General features: G+C 31.3%; 1 pseudogene; it reads left to right on the top strand.

The window, feature by feature from the left end:
- Positions 1-11,478: 11,478 nt before the first annotated feature.
- LOC149160282 (putative polyamine transporter At1g31830 pseudogene) lies at positions 11,479-12,750 on the top strand (annotated as a pseudogene).
- Positions 12,751-15,701: the final 2,951 nt, after the last annotated feature.

Raw genomic sequence — 15,701 nt, 5'->3', positions numbered from 1 at the left:
TTTGAATACCTCGGGTCAAAAGCATAGTTATGCCGATGGTATTCTTTAACGAGATCAATATTCTTTGTTGTGCTCATTACTACGGGCCAATACCATGGTAGGAACCCCTGGTATTATTTAACCTTAATTTTCCATACCATACACACTTTTCCTTCTGTGAAACTGCATGCATACATATATGTGCCTTTTATTATGTGCACCCATATGTATATGTGACTTGGACTAGGTTAAACATTGTATACAACTTAAAACATTCTCTTTCCTCAATTTCTTGATTCTAATCTATAATCCTTTGTCACATCATCCTGTTCTTCTGTGCCATTACTTTGTTACCTCTGAATTGACCTGTTACAATGTGAGTTTCTATCACTTTATCATTTATGAATTGATTCCTCTGAACTTCCCAGAATTTTGTCACTTCTGTAAACACAACTTCCATGCATTCTGTCACATCATATTTATACCTTTATCAAGTATTCCATTCATAAAATAGGTTTTCATCAAGGAAAAATCATCAGGTAGGTTGCCATCAAGGATGACACCTAATTTTCTGTACAAGCTTATGATTCTGATTTGTAAACCTTTGATCCATTATCCTATTGTATCATTCGGTCACCTCTGATCTAACCTGGAGATTCATCTAATTACCATATATTTGTTTAGTTACAAGTGAGTTGTCATCAAGGATAACACATGCATCATAATTACAACAATCATTTCAACAAGATGTGTATTTTGATGCTTTGTAAGAAGTAGGTTACAACTGAACAGACTACACAAGTGTTCTTTCAAAATGTATCGGTACATTTTGGGTTTCCCAAATCCATTATTTCTAATTGAGGTTCTTGATTTGTTGGGAAATTTTGGTCAAGCTTCTGGGGACTCATGGACACCAAGATGAAAAAGAGCACAACATTCCTTCCACAAACTAATGGTCAGACATAAGTGGTGAACAAAATGATAGTACATATTCTTCATGGTTATTGCAACAAACATCCTAAGCTTTGGGATGAACACTTACACTACATTCAACATGCTTATAACCGAGCAAAGAATTCATCGACTGAAACATCTCCATTTGAAGCATGATTTGGATACTTACTAAAATATCCTTTAGATTTTATCTTTGGGAAAGATTTTTTTATTGATGTTCATAGTGACATTGATAAGGCCAAGCGATTCATTGAACAAGTTCAATTGGTGCATCGGACGGTTCAAGAATAGTTGGAAAAGAGCCAAGCCAAGTACAAGAGAAGGCATGATAAGCATTGTGTTGACCACCGTTTTCAGGTTGGAGATGAATTTTGGATTTAAATTAGAAAGGAGAGGCTTAAAGGAGAAGGTAAAAAACTGAAACCAATAAGGTATGGACCTTTTAAGATTCTCAAAAAATTGGTTATAATGCCTTCCAGTTAGATTTTCCTCCGTATATGCAAATGTATGCAGTTGTCAATATTAAGAGTTTGGGATTATATGAGCCTCCTTTGATTGATGATCAAGAAGAGAATATTCATATTCCTTCAATAAAGACTTATCTCTTGAATTTATTGAAGAATTGCAATAAGACACTACCCTTGACAGAAAAAGAAGAACTTCAAAATGAGGGAATGTGGAGTACCTTCGTGTTGGACTCCAAGGCACAAAGTAGAGTAGAGCCAAATGGATTGAGATGGGAAGGGTGAGGGAACAATACCCTCATCTGTTTATTGACTAAAAGTAGTCTTTTGGAGGTCCAAAAGCTTCCATTGGGGAGGAGTCATCCAAGGGATCAGTAAAGTGCTCAAACTTAAAAGTGTACAAAAGTGCTTGAAACCTATACCAGAGTGTATATCTCAATGACTTAATTCCAACACAACTTGAATCACTCAAAACTAATATTGTATGCTCCTGATATCATGTTCTGGTCATTTTCCCAAACATGTAAAAAAAATTGCAGGTTGGATGTAGGACTACTAACTGGGCAGTTTGTACGATGACTGGAAAAGGTGACTAAGTAGGTTTACTATACAATTTAGGTCAATGGCAGGTTGACAAGTGTCCTATTTTGATTGGTTCAAATTTGGATGATTTTTATTGGTGATTGAGTTTTTATTTGGGCCAATGGTGGGATGCCATGTGGTCCAATCATGGGCTTCCATGTGGCACCCCAGGGTCAAATAGAATTTGGTTAAGGGCCAAAATTCCACCAACCGGGTTTGAATACATGATCTATGGGGTAGCATTGCAACTCCTTATCGCTAAGGCATAAGTGGTTCTTAATAGTTATGGTGGTGTGGTTTTAATTAAACCATATTCATTGATGTATTGTTAGAGGGGGTCAGGGCTAACCCCTGACCCTTAGTTGCCCCACACCCATGAGACCAAAGGAAAGGGAGCGAAGGGCTCGGGCTTAGCCCCGATCCATGGTTTTGGCACCCGTAGATACCAGCCACCAAAACACATGTGAAATTCCTAGAGTGTGGAATAGTTGAAGGGGTGGAAGAATGGGACCAACCCAAGGTCACCACATCCCATGTAACCACATGCCATTAACGGTCGACTCGACAGAGGATTTTGCAATGGGTGCGAATTTGAGGGAATAAGCTTGAGGTTTTATGCGATACATGGAATCAAACACCACAGGGGTGGGCGGTTAGCCACAACCCCGAGCCGCATGGCCCCATGTGGCCTTGGTTTTCCACCCTAGGCCTTACTGGAAATTTAAACTAAGGGACATTTTGCGCTAAATTTGGCGCGAATCTTGGCGAGGCTGGGCGAAATTATCACTCGACATGCCCTGAAAGGCGAATTCATAGGATGGTTAGTAGTCGAGTGCAATTTGTAGATCAGTTAGTAGGGAAAACATGGAGAGCACAACTTCTTCAGTTTGTAGCCAAATAGAGTAAAACAAGAGCCCATTTGGGGATTTTGTACTGTTCTTAAACAATTGGAGACACAATATTTACATTTTGAGCACTTTAAATCCACGAAAACACAAATTTGAGCACTAAATGAAATACATCACACTAAGGTTGGTGCGCAAGATCTACTTACTTCTTGGAAGTTTTTCCAGTGGGTTTTTCTAGCCTAATTTCTCTAAAATTCGGCCGAATTTATTGAAATCAAAAGCTTGATAGCTAACCCCTGCACAATTGAAGTGTCCTAAGGGTTTTTCATGGTGTTGAATACATATATACTGTAAAAAAAGAAGTTTAACTAACACAAATCAAGATATCACCTCAGAATCTTTCCGAGATTTTTGATACTAGAAAGTCTAAAAATTTGCAATAAAGACAACTCCTTTTGTGAGTTGTCTTTAGTGAGACTTTTTCTGCCTCAAGATTTCACCTCAAATTTTTCTTCCGACACCAAAAGTCTAAAAAATCTCACTATAGGCAAATCGATGACAAAAAGGGCATAATTAATTTTGTGATAGACCTTTGATATGTGAGTAATAATAAAAATATTTGTATGTAATAATTAGCATGACCATATAAATAAAATTGGAAAATAGATATCAAAACACTTATCGAGCAACATACACCTCACATTACCAAGATTAAAAATGCAGTTATAAAAATTAATTAAATTATCTCTACTTTAAATTATTATTATTATTAATTATAAAAATAACATATTCATACCTTTCACATGGCCAAGATTAAAAATAATATTATGAAATAAGTTTTTAAATTTAATTAGTAATAATTATTCCATGGATTGTAGTGATTTAACCTCCATATAACATTTATAGTAGTATACGAAAATCAATAGTTCAGATTTATCTTCAAAGTAATCGTTTTCTTTTTTCACTTTTAATTAAATTGATTAGCTTAAAAAAATTCAAATGAAAAAGTGTCACATGGAATGAATTATGGTTTTTGGGTATAGAGTATTGATAAGTCATGGTATTGTTCCATGGTATTATAACAAATCGTATTTAAAAATTATGAATCTACATGGTAAATTGGGATTAAATATCCATGGTAAAAAATCATGTCCAATGTTCTTTTAAATGTATATATGTTTGATTTATATACTAATTATTTTATATTTAATATTAATGATAAAGTTAAGATTTAGTTAGTTTTTATGTCTTTTTTTAATTTTAGCAAAGACAGACATGGCATGAAGTGTTTTGACATGTATTATGGATTGATGGCTATCATTTTTTACCAACCATTTAATTTATATGGTTGTGCTAGAATATGAATGTAACATATATACATTTTAAAAAACATGTAACAAAATTATTTAGTGTTAAGATTCACCCCAAATTTATCATCGATATTCTTCATTTGTTGCACTGAGTGGTGCATTTTAGAACACAATGATGATGTGTCATTCTATATGTGGTCAATTTATAGTTGACACATGTATCTTTTATAGGAAATAATTAGAAATGATTATACATATTTAGTTAGTTTTAAAAAAAGAAGTATAAAACATCAATAATCACATTCTCATTGTGTTCACTTACTTTGGTTGGTTGTTAATATTACAATCTAGTAAGAAATGGACTTAGGAAAAAATATTTCACTTTCACTCTTGGAGTTATAAATTAAATATTTTGTTATCTATGTTAAATAATATAATTTTATATCACCTTTAAATATAAATGTGGAACTTAAATAAAGTCCTTAGATAAAAGTAGAACTTAAATAAAGTGTTTGAATATCCATATTAAATAATGCATTTCCATATAAACACTCTATGTGTAGAGAGAGTGAGGGGGTCCACATGTGTATTTCAATGCAAAAAAACAACATTTAATTTTAATTAAAATAATTTAGTTACTTCTTAATAAGAGATAAATATTTTTTCTCTCTCACTATAGAGGGGTAGAGAGAGTGAGTGTTTCAATGCTAAAAAGGAAGAATTAACTAAAATTAAAACTATTTAGTTACTTCTTAATAAGAGAAATGTAATTCATTCAATTTTGAATAGAAAATAATAATAATAGTAATAAAATATTCAAAAATACAATTTAAACAATGGAAAACATCAAATGGTCTCTATCTAAATCTAAACAAAGAGAGAGAAAACCACCATGGACTCATCTTAACCAATGATTTATCAAGCACTAAAAAGACCTAAATAATCTCTTGACATGTAATTTTTTTTTGCAAGTTTTGCATTTGAAAGGAGGTTTGCATAACAAAAAAACTGATCCCTCTCAAAGCTTGGTGGATCCATGGTTAAGATTGATCTATACTCATGTATTCCCATGCTAAGATGTGAGTTCTATGTGAATTGGAGTTGGGTATTTTCCCTTTTATTGTCCTTGAAACTATGTTTCCTAGTACTTTGGGGTACTTTCCTATAGCGTGTCTCTTAACCTAAGGCCTGGTTCCATAAACTCAAAGAAATGAAAATTGGGAAGTCACCCCCTTTCTCCATGTACCAGTAAAAACCAAATTAATTTTAAATAATATTTGTTGCAATCAACCAATACCTTGATTTAGTAAAATACCACATGCCCAAAAAATCATAACTCATGATTATATGGCACATGTTCAAATGAGACTTGTTTTTCATTACCGCGATTAATTAAAAAAAGGCGAAATAACATAACTATTTTTAAAATAAATATCAAGATATCACTACTTCTAAAAATATTTTAAAATATTTAATAGAGATTAAATCTTTACCATCCACTTAATAATTATTGAAATTCTAATTAACAAATTTTCTAATTTAATCATTATTAACTAAATTCCTCTAATTTAAATTTCAAAATATATCTTATCAAAAATTCATCTAAAACCTTGATTTCCTTCGAATCAAACTTTTGCAATTTTGTCGACATATAAATTTATATCAAATGGTTTATAACCAAAATTTTCTAAAAGTCAAGGTTTTTGAACTTCAACTTACATGTGGGTTTTCCAAAAAAGATACATTTTATGGAGTTCACATGTTTTATAATTGATTTTAATTTTTACTTTAAATTATAGATAATTATCATATTAAATTCTTCTAAGAAACATGTGCATAAAGAATTTAAATATTTTTACAACTACGTGAATAATAAAAGACGTCTACAATCCTATAGTTTTTTTTAATCCACACTAATATAATATATACGATTTCACAATTAGAAACCATAATGTTCGGCGTTTATTTTTTTATTTCTTAACCATATTGTTCACCATTTATTTTTTTATTTTTGAAATAAAAATTGTGTTAATTAAAAATGTATACCATTTACATGGTTTTTTATAATCTATACAATTATTTAATTTTTTTATGAACAATATGCGTAAATAATTTTATTATTATTTTTATTTGTAATTTTTTTTTATAGCATAGACATATTTATTTTACTATTTTAATTTAATTAGTAATATTTTTTAGGTGGATGATAGAAATTTAATTTCTATACAATATTTCCTAATATTTATATTAATATTCACAAATTAAGAGTTAACAGTTATCTCTAAATTACTTATATTTTTTTAATGAATTTATCTCAAATTAATTAATTGAAGAAAATGTTATATCAACATATTATAGTGGTTATGTCATATTGATAAATGGTTATATTGTAACGAAAGTCATTTACAAGTTAAACTAAGGTTAGAACTCTATTATTAAAAATATTGTTTAACTCATATATTAATTATTTTTATAATTAATAATAATAATCATTTAAAATAAATTTATAATTTAGTTAATCTTTATGATTTAAAAAAAGAATTAGCCAATGTGAAACGTATGGTGATATAAGTGTTTTAACGCTTATCATGAATTAATGCCTATAAATATTTGCTAGCTATTTAATTTATATGAGAAGTAACATTTTTAATTATAAACTACATAAAATTAAATTACTTTTGAAAAATTAATCTATTGATCGTATCATCAAATTAACATCGTCCTCTTGGAAAAGGAGATCACAACCTTGGGGATTTGAACCTTCAATCTCATAGTTTTCTCCGGGCTCACATTACTTCTATCACCAATTGAGATGCCCCCATGAGACAACTCCATTTTATTTTAATTATTAATTTTATTTTTAATTTGAATTTTATTTGAATTTATATTTTTATGTAAATAGACCAAATAAAAATGTTTACATAACAAGATAGAACATTACAACATCTTTTCCATAAGTAGCCAAAAAAACATCTCTTAATGCAATTAACATTTTGCCATAATGGTATTACTATCATAATTCCTTATCATAAATTAATATTAATTATTATTAAGATATGATGCTAAATGTCTCATATATTCAGCCTTGGAATACTGTAGCTTGTCATCTTTATTGTGTCATTGAATTTTAAACCTAATATTGTTTTATTATAAAATCTATGTGGTTGAATTTTAACCTTAATATTGTTTTATTATAAAATCTAGTTATATATCACGTGATGATTTTTAATTATCTAGTAATTATTTTCTTAATTCATTTTATGCTGGTAAATTTAATTATTAATTATTAATTTTATTTGTATGATGATGATTATTAATGTCCATTAAAACTTATATGGTTTATACCACTTTAAGAATGTGAGAGATTAATTAGAATTATTTAACATTTTATTTCTATTATAACAAATAAGGGAAAATAGTGCTCCAAGATCACTATAGTTTTGTTGGGATAAAAAATCAAAAACATTAACAGTTTGAAAAATATTTTGAAAATTATACTGAATGTGATTATATGATAGACAACCTAAGAAGAATATGTTTTCATCTTTAACCTTCCTAGAATTGGATAAGTTAACCTCTTTCATCCCAAATTGGTATTCATCACCTTTTATAATTTCATAATTTTCTTTTTTCCTCTGCCTCCTTATTTCCCCACAATTTCTGCTCAATTTAAAAATTATAATATTTTTTATATTATTAAATCGTAGAAATATTATTTTTTATTTTATTTCTCAATGTTGTAGTAAAGACTATCGATCCTTATACACCTTTGCTCGAATAGAAAATGAGGATTTTAGTTAGAAATAAAAGAAATTTTAAAAAGCCTCTCAACATTCATGTTATATAACTTTTTTTTAAGAGTAAAATATATAATAATAAACATAATTTTAATGAAAAAAAATCTAATTTAATATAAAATATATAAATTATTATTCAATCCAAATAGTTTCTCTCTTTAAAATTTTTTTTACATAGTTCGATCTACATCCTACGTATTTCCGCTTCTCAAGAGGAGACCGGTGCATACTTACGATATTGGTAATTGATTTTACCACATATGAGAACATTTATTATTACTTCTTAAGGGGAATATGGTGAATTGAGTGCTTGTGATGGGTTCCAAATTAATGAAAATATGCCGCATTTTCACGAGAATCCTCTCATTAAAACTTTTTATAGGTAATACATTAAATACTAGTATAAACTTCCATAGTACATAAAATCTTATGAAATCTATGGAATACCAAGTATTTTATAAATATTTACGTTTATAATATTTTTTTAGAATTTTAAGTAATGGCTCTATGATTTCTTTTATACAAAAGATATTAATTTTAAAGTAAAGGGAATAGATTTTAAATGTTATCATGTTAATTATGGATAATTATTTTTTTTATTAAAAAAATAATGATAAATTGACCTAAAAAAAAGAAAATTAAAAATTAAAACCCTTTAGAAGGACATGTGTGTATTATTACAATTATCACTGTAAAAATATCTACATAAGCCTACAACTCATATTAGATATGTCAATTGGAAAATAATGCAACATTTATCTGTGTATAGAAAAAGAATGCGTTGGAAATAATAATCCATTAAAACACTTATATTTGTCTTATTAGTCTTTGTCATCTGGCAATGGCATGGGACTATAGTAATTGGTTGGCGATGTTAAATCAATTAATTCACCTATTTGTTAGTCTTCCTGACCACGTATATGCAAAGTTTTCAGGTACATATGGTTTCACCATCTTATTTGGCCTCTTCCCGAAGTGGAGAGGCAAAACTATATATTATATTTAGCCATTTACTTCGCATTTAAAAACATTTTGAAACTATTTGAAACTAATATTAGAATTAAAGAAAGAAATAAATGTTAATTCACGAAGCGTAAATGTTTTCATTTCATAACAAAACAAAACTTATGATTTATTTCAAAAATAAAAATCACCTCAGCCTGCCAGCTATATAGCCATTCATAAGCCATGTTTGACATCTATATAGCCATGCATAAGCCATGCTTGATAGCCTGCCACCTATTTCAAAAGTCACCTCAGCTTGCCAGCTATACAATCCTTTCTTGAAGGAGATCCCTCCTAGGTTTCAACATCCCTCCTGGGTTTCAACATCCTAGAGGTGAGTGCTATTAGTTGCCTCTGCTCCTGTATTTATCGCTCCTACCCCTGCTCCTGTATTTATCAGATATCAGGGGTTATTTTCAATGGACGAGATTCTCAAAATATGCCTGCTCCGAAACATCGGTAGGGGTGTCGATCTACCTGCTCCTAAACCTCGGTAAGGGTGTCAAGCTATCTGGAAGAAAAGAAATTTTAGCTCACCTTTTACTAAAAAAAGTAAATAAATTTCCTATTACATATCCTGCATATCATTTGGACAAAAATTGAAGAAGTCATCACAAAGAACAAAGGTAGGTATTAGAAAATTTTCCTATTTCTATACTAACTCTACTGGACTTTGTTTACCTAAAACAACACTCACCTGTACACCTAGGTTGGCTTCCAAGGAGATACACATCGGACAAACAGGAAGGCACGATGCCTGGTATCTTAATTCATGGACTACCTACCTAACAATTATGCTTTTGGTTATCTTTGTTCCTTTTTTATTTGCTTTGTAGACAGATTTTGAAGTAGTGGATTGAATGTTTCACGATGCTGAAAATGTTGGAGGACTTCATTATAATCATGAATTTCACCTAGTTGTTGTATTTGCTTTTATTAGATATGATTCTTCTGAGCAACAGATAATGTTGATGGATTGGCATCATCTACCCAGGCGCCAAGCTAGCTCAATGTACTCATAAAGGAAAAGTTGCATTCCAAACTCGTATCACCTGACAAATAGTATAAGAAGTGGGGCAGGCCACCTCTGAATGTGCTCCGTGATGAAACACTTTCATTTCATTTGGATAAAGGAAAAATGGTGAGCTTGTTCAGTTCCTGCTCTCCTTTCACTCTCCGCTCATAGTGGTCAGTTCTAGTGCTGCTTGCATTCTTATTAAGGAATTCAAATTCTGTCTACAAGAAATTCAAAGGGATTTTTAATTATTCAATTATCTGGTTCAAAACACTACAGGTCACTAGAAAACTACCCTCTTTTTTACTTAGCTATGCGAAGGCGAATATTTTACTAGTAGCATTTGAATCAGTAGTTGCAATGCTAGTTTAACATCCTTTAGTTGCAAATAGGATTCCTATTTGAAAGCCATGACTTGTTCCAAAATGACCTTACCTCTTTCTTTTTGAGACTCAGTTGACAAGTGCTTAGTTGATAGGTGGATTACTCTTACATATATATGTCTTATTTTGCCTCTGTTGCTAGTGCTAGCTCTATTGTTGGTGGTGCAGCTACTTCGACTGGTTCGACTGGATCAACTCGATAAGCTGGTGAAAGGTTATAAACCCGGTCCAACCCTACTTATTTTTTACCATTACTGCATACACCACCTTTCAGTCTTAAAGTTCCCATATATGAAAGCGTGGTACAACCAGCTAGGATTTCTCGGTGGTATGATTGGACTAGGTAGCAAGGCCATTTTCCATTAACGAGGTTGTTTCAATTGAATCTCTGACAGATACTGAACATTTAGTGTGGAGAGGGGATATGTGGCTGCATGCAAGCTGCACGTGCCCACCCACAAGCTTTATATTTTCTATATTTAACTTTATGTTTCTTTATTTAACCACCTGCAAGTTTTACTTTTCTATTTGTTATTTATTTAATTTTTTATTAATTTCTCTATCCAACAAGATGATAGAGAAAGGAGTTTGCTAGGACACGAACCCCAAACGACATTATCATGATATTTTACAAGCATTTTTATCTATGGAGTTGTGTTATGATTTGATAATATTATGTATTATTTTTGGAGTCGGATCGGTGTATTGATTCTTGGTACATGAGAATGGTTTTAGTTTATGAGAGTAGCATATGGTTGATATAGTTTGTGTGAGATGGAGGAATAGTTAAGGGGTTAGCATGGTATTTGGTGTCATGTATATCAAGCATTAAAACTTCATGCATAATTTGTTCTACAGGTTTTATAGGTTTTGAAGATTTGTATTGAGGATCATGTTTTATTTTAAATTATAGCAAGTCCTTAACTACAACGAAGTCGTCCTAGAGTTACTGGGGCTATATTCATTCACAAAGTTGACTTCCATAAACTTTTAGAGTTGGAAATATTCAATTTTTTACATTGCCTTACTAAAGAGCAGAAGATAGTTTAGGACTCTTCATGGTGGCAAGATTGGAGACCTTAGGAAGATCAAATAACTAGAGACTTAAAGAAACATGAAGGTTTCTCTTTGAAGGATTAAGATGGGTAAGGTTTCAACATCAGAAAATAATGGCTTATATTGGGAAACACCCAAGGTTCCAAATCTTGAGGTTCATAAACATAAGATTTCAAATGTGCCACTAGTGTTTCTCATATTCTATGAAGTTTCAGGTGGGCCTTTTAGTGTTGAAGATTCTGTGAGAGTCGAGGGTCCTCTTCTAGCTATTTTGGGCTGTCTCATTTTCCCATTGATATGGAGTGTTCCAGAGGCTCTTGTGACTGCTGAAATGGCTACAATGTTTCCTGAGAATAGTGGTTATGTTGGGTGGATTTTTGCAGCTTTTGGGCCATCCTGGGGATTCCAACTAGGGTGGTGGAAATGGCTTAGTGGAGTCCTTGGCAATTGTCTCTATCCTGTATTATTCTTGGACTATCTCAAATCACTAGTTCCAATAGTGGGTAGTGGGCTTCTGAGAATCATGGCCATTTTGGCACTCACCATTGCCCTGACCTATCTGAATTAGAGGGGTCTGACAATTGTTGGTTGGGCTGCAGCTTGTCTAGGAGTTTTTACTCTTCTTCCCTTTTGTGTCATGATGATACTTGCAATACCAAGGCTTAAGCCTTCCAGATGGCTAGAGATTGATTTGCAGAAGGTTGACTGGAATTTTTATCTCAATATTTTATTCTAGAATATGAATTACTGGGATAACATAAGTACACTTGTAGGGGAGATAGAGAATCCAAAGAAAATTATTCCAAAATCCTTATTCTTTGCAGTAATTCTGTTGGATAGCAACAATTGCTGGTTTGTCAAACATGGGTTTATTTGAGGCAGAAATGAGCAGTAATTCTTTTCTTCTTCTTGGAATGGGAGAAACAGGTCTGCTTCCTACAGTTTTTGTGGTTAGATCAAGATATGGAACTCCTTTTCTGGGAATTATGTTCTCTTTTGTAGGCATTCTTTTACTATCATCATTGACTTTTCAAGATCTTGTAGTTGCTTAGATTTATCTGTATTTCTTTGGGATGTTTGCAGAGCTTGCGGCCTTTATATGGCTAATAATCAAGGAGCCAGGAATTGATCGCCCTTATAAAGTTCCAGTTTTAATTATTGGAGTTATTATTCTCTGCTTAGTAATCCATTTTTGTGTTTATGTAACAAATAGGTAGTAGAAGTGTGCAAAAGACCACGAATCCACTATTTGTAGCTCTTACAGGTGCAAACTTAAAATGAGCTGACTTGGCTGTAGTTGGGATTTATGGTGGTGCCGTTTCCTTGCATGCTTGTCGGGGCTTCAGACAGAGCTTAATTGGTCCCTTACTTTCAATAGCCCGTTGTCAAAGCAGTTCTATTACTACTGGAATGCTACTGGAAGGTACGCTAGGCAAACTGCTGGCTTTCTCAGGAAAGGATGTGGGTCTTGTTTATGCGTTCTTTAATGTTGTTGAAACTCTTACCTTGCTTGCTCTAGCAACCTTTGTTTATGCTTATGCGAGATATACTAGTGTGAAAGTGCTTAGGCAACTCAATCCACTGGTTTTGGATCCAGAAATGGTTCTTAATTAACAGGCTTTGGGTTATCCAATTGGATATGGAACATAGAGGGTTGATGGCTCTCAAAATGTTTTGGGTGCTGCTTGTTAAGACTTAGTAGAAACTCAATTCAGAGAATAATATACTACCCCCGCCTCTTCTTCTTATGCAGTCTCTCACTTTACCCTTGCCTATACCTTTGCTGCATCTTACTAGTAAATGGTCACTTATACTGGCTTTGATTCTTATGGATAAATTGGATCACCGACTGGATCAACAAGATAATATATTGATCGTGGTTCTACTGCTTAAGCAACAGAATATACAAGATAATATACTGATCGCAGTTCTACTACTTAAGGAACAAAATATATAGGCTCTAGCACTCCCAAATTTCTCTGATAATTTATCTAATTTTCAGAATATCAATATGCACTACTGTAAAAGTTTGGAGGTGCTTCCAAATTCCATAGAGAATTTAAGGAATCTCCGAGAGATCAATTTGATGCATTGTAAAAGTTTGAAAGTTCTTCCAATTCTGGCACATTAACAGGTGCAAGGTAAACTTAAACGCAACAAATGGGACTCAAACTACTATTACTAGCACATTCACTTAAATTGGATAAACTAGATCTACCGTTGGTGAATCTGGAACTTTATCCTAAAAGTGCTTACTAAGCACAATAGGTACTTGTTGCTTGCAACTCCCCTTGTTAATTATAGAACTCCCTTTTAATAGAAAATTGAATTGTCTACAATACCTAACATATCTCTACATATTTCAAATTTATCTTTTCCTACATTTTTAGTAAAATTAGTATGTTTCATGCATTATCATTTATATTGTCATTTTTTTTTACGATATCTTTTCTTTTAAAAAATGATAATGGATTTCAATATTCTTTGTCCTAGCATGATAAAATAGGTTATATGCTATTTTTATAGAGGAGTTTATTTATAGGTTTTATTATTATTATTTTTATTTAAGAATACACCTTACCTAAGTTTCTTCACAAGTTACACTAGATAATGTTGTGTATGAGGAATCAAGAAAAAATTAGATGCTTCTTACTAATCCAATACACAATTCCAAATCTTATAATGAATTCAGATTTTATGGTGGAAGTCATGTAACTTGATACTCTTACCAAATAAAAAAATAAATGACTTGTTAAATCATAATTCAAATTATTAGTATATTTAATACCAAAATAAATAGTTCCTCTAAAATATTGCTCGAGACTCTCTCATCTACTCTCCCATTATTTTCACATGGATTAGCTATGAACTAATTAAGTATATTGAGTAAATATGTGGTAATTAGTTTGGTTGTAGTTAAATAATTTAGACTTCCCAACAATTTTAACTGCAATTTACTTATTTCACTACTTCATGACTATTGAGTTTAAAATTATGTTCTAATGGAGTAAATATTGGTTTACATCCACTCATATCAAATCCTTTCATTAACTCCTTTATATATGTACTTTGTGTAATCAAACTATTACCATCATCCCCTTGAACTTCAAAGGCTAAACAATATTGAAACTAAACAAGGTCCTTCACCTTAAATTGCTATAATAGTTATGTTTTTATTTCTTGAATCAACTCAACAATGCTTCCTATTATGATAAGATAATTAATATATCAAGAAATCAAACGAATACTCCCATTTCCAACCTTCCTAATATATATCTTTAAATCAATTTTATTTTTTGATGAAACCTTTATGAGAGAAGAAAGTATTAAATTTTACATACCACAACCTACCTGCATGTCCGAGTCTATATAAGTCTTTCTTTAACCCTCAAGAAAGTTGTTATTGACCTTTATTTATAAACTCTTGTAGTCAAGAAAGATAAAATTTTCTTTTAATTTACTATTTAAAAAAGATTAATTAACATCCAACTAATGTAGATACCAAATGTACTCAGTACTGTTGAAATCACTAGTTTGATGGTGTTCATTTCAATTATAGGTAGAACTGTTCCCTCATAGTTTATCTCTTCTTGAAGTGAATAGCTCTTTGCCATAAATTTAGTTTTATAATTGTCTATACCACTATCAAAATTAAACTTAGGCATGAATAACTAATTTGAAATATAAGGACATTATTCTTAGAAAATTCTATTACTTCTTTTGTTTCATTTTTCATTATAGAACCATATTCTTCTTTCATGTCATCTATTCATTATTTATGTTCTATTTCTACTTAAAATTTTTAATGTTACTCTACATTCACAACTTGAGTCATTAATACATAATATTTATACTTGAAAGGTATTTGAACTTTCCTTGTTGATCTCATGAACACCTCACTACTTTATGGAGTTGCTTCAATCCTTTTTTGGTGCCCCATCACTCTTTATTGGTGTGCTATGATTTCTTTTTCCTTGAATGCTACCCTTATATTCAATATCATTTTACTAATAGTCAACTTCTCCTTCTTCCTTTTCAGTTCATTTTCATAAATCACACTCTTTCTCCTTTCAATCCTCTTCTACATATTCATGAAGTATAACATCTCTACTTTCAAAGACTTTACGAATAATAGGATCATACATTTTATAAACTTTATGAATAATCAAAAAAGAATAAAGATACATTTGATTTCCTTGGCATCATGATTTATTCTATCTTCTTTTGGAAAGTTGAAGAATGTCTCACTACCAAAAATTCTGAAGTGACTAACTATTAATTTATATCCCAAAATATTTTATAAGAAGG

Source organism: Pinus tabuliformis, chromosome 5_2, assembly GCF_031772625.1.
Source record: "Pinus tabuliformis cultivar Carrire ecotype Pingquan chromosome 5_2, CPIR1, whole genome shotgun sequence".
In the NCBI taxonomy this organism is placed as follows: Eukaryota; Viridiplantae; Streptophyta; class Pinopsida; order Pinales; family Pinaceae; genus Pinus; species Pinus tabuliformis.
This window is presented reverse-complemented; position numbering and strand designations above follow the sequence as displayed.